We start from the raw sequence: 3,959 nt of genomic DNA, 5'->3' as shown, positions 1-3,959 counted from the left end.
AAATTAAGGAAAACATAGGGCCTATGTTTCTTTGGATCTGGCTTACATCACTTAATATTTTTTTCCAAGTCTTTCCATTTTCTAACAAATTGGGCGATGCCATTCTTTCTGATGGAGGCAAAGAATTCCATTGGTATAAATACCACATTTTCTTGATCCATTCATCTACTGAGGGGCATCTGGGTTGGTTTCAGATCTTAGCGATGGTAAATAATGCTGCAGTAAACATAGTTGTGCTGGTAGCTTTAGTGTGGTCTTGTTTGTGATCATCTGGGTAAATGCACAAAAGTGGGATTCCTGGGTCATAGGGGAGCTCTATGTGGAGTCTTTTGAGGAACCTCCATAGTACTTTCCAAACGGTTGAATAAGTATACACTCCCACCAAGAATGCAGTACAGTTCTCTTGTGGCTACATCCCCTCCAGCATCTGTTGTTGTAAAAGTATGGAATGGTTCAGGAAATTGCCTGTCATCCTTTCTCAGGGGCCATTCTAATCTTCTCTGTATTGTTCCAATGTTAGAGTACTTGATGCTGAATTGAGCATAGAACATTTTTTATATATAAAGTGTAATTTATTTTCTTAAACTAGACAATTCAACAAAAAGTAAGCTCAAAAGAATTGCCATGAAATTTTAGAACCATGTACTTCTTACATAAGCACACATTTAAGAATAAAGACTGACATGTCAAAAACAAAATAATTCCAGATATTTGTTGTTCAAGAGATGTGTAAGAGGAGGAATTCAATTATTTTATACAAGGCACCTGTCATAATGAACACTGAAGCAAGTGTTAAGGTTTTAAGTTTTAATGTTTTAAACATATTTAATTTTGGGAATTTGCTTATATATGCCAAAACTAGGACTGTTTGGCAGGACATAAATTTTTTTTGGGGTGGGAGTCTGTGAGTGGGGCCTGAACTCTGGGACTGGGCGCTGTCCCTCAGCTCTTCAGCTCAAAGCTACTGCTCTACCACTTGAACCAACGTGCCAGTTCCAACTTTTTTCTTTTTGCTTATGTGGTGCTGAGGAATCGAACCCAGGGCTTCATGCATGCAAGGCAAGTACTCTACCACTGAGCCACCTACCCAGCCCCAGGTCATAAAACTTTTTGATAAAGTATTTAAGATTTATGGTAGCAGACATATGCTACTAAGTATGTACATTTCAGAGTTTATACAAATTTTACTAATGAGAAGTTGCAAAGTCTTTGTGTAAAGGAGCAGAATAAAGAGTTAAGACTTTTAACTACATAGTTTCTATTAAAAATATAGAGCTTCCTTATTTTAGATGTTAGTGAGGAACAAATGATGATATAAGCCATATACAAATGATGAGATGAGCCATAAATAGTAATCTTAATGGGTAACTTTAAAGACTGCTCATAGCCTTTAAAACTCTTGTTGAACATCATAATCTTAGGCAGTTTTAAATGTACAGGAATATGAGAAAATAGTAAAATCTAATACGTAGTACCCTTCAAATACTGAAAACACTGGTAATTGTTTTGTTTTTCATTTTATTAATCATTAATATTTAATTATTGGTTTTTCTTATTTGTAGCATTGTTTTCCTTGTTGTAATATAATACAACTTTTTGTAAGTCATCATTATGAAGTACTTGGAGAAGGTTACTGGGATGGCCAAACCATTTTTTATAGGTGCATGTGAATTTATGAAGAGGAAAATTAAGAACAAAATATTTATTTAAAAAGTTATGAAGTAGAGTCTGAATCAGGAATGTTGATAAATGTCCACACCTAAAATCTTACCCAGAGGCTGAAGCAGTGATTTTAAAGAGTTGAGGCCACAAAAGTGAGAGACTCTGTTTAGTTTTGTTTTATATTTTGATTTTGCTGGTAATGGGGCTTGAACTCTGGGTCCTAGGTCCTGTCCCTCAGCTCAAGGCTAGTGCTACCACTTGAGCCACAACACCACTTCCATCTTTTTCTCCTTATGTGGTGCTGAGAAATCAAATCTAGGGCCTCATGCATGCAAGGCAAGCACTCTAACACTGAGCCACCTTCCAAGCACCTGACAGAATGTTTTTTAAAAAATCAATTTATCCAACATTTGCTTTCTGCTTTGGGTTATGTTATTAAATATATGAATACCTTTTTATATCATTGTGAATTGTCATACTTCTGAATTTATACTAACTTCAACCACTTTATCCTTTTCAAAGTCATGAAATAGCTCAGAGTTTGCTTCCATGAAGATTGTTTTTACATTTAAAACTTCTCCTGAGACATTTTTATTTTTAACAAAATAACTTTATATTTCATTTTGATGGGTTATCATACATCAAATACCTTCAAATGTATATGTAGAGTCTAAAGACAGCAGTATGAATATTCTCATACTGCTCTTGTTTATCTGTTATGCACTTTCAGTATTGTGATATTTCTCTTTCTCTTTCACTCTCCCATTTCCTCTCTTTCTCTTTCATGCTCCATGTCTGCTGCTCTTCTATGGTGAAAACTTTAAAAACTTGAAAAAGGAAATCAAAACAGAACTTAGAAAATGGGAAAAACTCCCATGCTCCTGGATTGGAAAGATTAACATCGTGAAAATGGCAATACTTCCCAAGGCTATCTACAAATTTAATGCGAAACCTATCAAAATTCCAACCTCATTCTTCAAGGAAATAGAAGAGGCAATCCAAAAATTCATATGGAATAATAAAAGAGCCCGAATAACAAAAACGCTCCTCAATGGAAAGAACACTGCTGGAGGAATATCAATACCAAATTTCAAACTCTACTATAAAGCCATAGTAATCAAAATAGCTTGGTACTGGCACAAGAACAAACTTCAGGACCAATGGCATAGAATTGAAAACCCAGAAATGAACCTAAAGACCTATAGTCATCTAATCTTTGATAAGGGAGCTAAAAAAATAGAATGGAAGAAAGACAGCCTCTTCAGTAAATGGTGCTGTCAAAATTGGTTAACTAGATGTAGAAAACTAAAGCTAGATCCTTATATATCACCCTGCACCAGAATCAACTCCAAATGGATCAAAGACCTCGGAGTCAAAGCAGACACTCTGAAAACATTACAGGATGGAATAGGAGAAACTCTAGGTCTCCTTGGCTCTGGCCGAAATTTTCTGAATAGAGACCCGGGAACACAACAAATCAATGAAAGGTTGGACAAATGGGATTGCATGAAGTTGCAGAGCTTCTGCACAGCAAAGGACATAGCTAGCAAGATCAATAGAAAGCCCACAGATTGGGAGAAGATCTTCACTAGCCATAAAACGGACAAGGGTCTCATATCTAAAATATACTTGGAACTCAAAAAATTAAATCCCCCAACAATAAATCCTCGAAGAAACAACTGCCCAATAAATAAGTAGGCTAATGACTTAAAGAAGAAAGAACGATGGCCAATAGACACAGGAAAAAATGCTCAACCTCCCTAGCCATAAAAAAATGCAAATCAAAACAACATTGTCATACCACCTCACCCTAATATGTCCCTCCCCTACAGTATAACCCCTGCTTTCACTATATTTGATGTCGGTATAATTTGTGGAGGGGAAGTGGAAAAACACGTCGTTTAAATAAGGATACAGGTGGACCTGTTCCAACAATGAGAAGTACAAGTTGTCATGTCAAAATCGAACTTTACAACTTGGGGGGAGGGGAGGAGAGGTGGGAGGAAAGATGCGAAGAGATAGGAAGGGTAAACAAAGGAGGAGGCTACAATGCTTGATAAGAAATGTACTCACCGTCTTGCCCATGTAATTATAAACCCTCTGTACAGTATTTTCACAATAAAAATAAAAAGAATTTCTGCTGGTCTACTATTATCCTTCAGAATCCACTGGTTTTGTGGGAACATGATAGCGACCATCAGTTACCCTTGCATTCTTTAAGAGTTATAACAGTGACGTGATGTTATTCATTTCTATTCTAAATGGCAAAACAACAGATCTAGGAATTCCTTTTCACT

General features: G+C 36.2%; 1 non-coding gene across 1 annotated transcript; it reads right to left on the bottom strand.

Annotated features, from left to right (window-relative positions):
• Positions 1–437: 437 nt before the first annotated feature.
• On the bottom strand, positions 438–540 carry LOC122103069. Its single transcript, XR_006146688.1, has one exon. It is a non-coding gene; the product is annotated as a U6 spliceosomal RNA (small nuclear RNA).
• Positions 541–3,959: the final 3,419 nt, after the last annotated feature.

The sequence above is a fragment of the Dipodomys spectabilis genome, unplaced genomic scaffold (assembly GCF_019054845.1).
Source record: "Dipodomys spectabilis isolate Male_0828 unplaced genomic scaffold, ASM1905484v1 ptg001571l, whole genome shotgun sequence".
NCBI classification, from domain to species: domain Eukaryota; kingdom Metazoa; phylum Chordata; class Mammalia; order Rodentia; family Heteromyidae; genus Dipodomys; species Dipodomys spectabilis.
The sequence above is the reverse complement of the archived record's forward strand: the minus strand, read 5'-3'. Positions and strand labels throughout refer to the sequence as shown.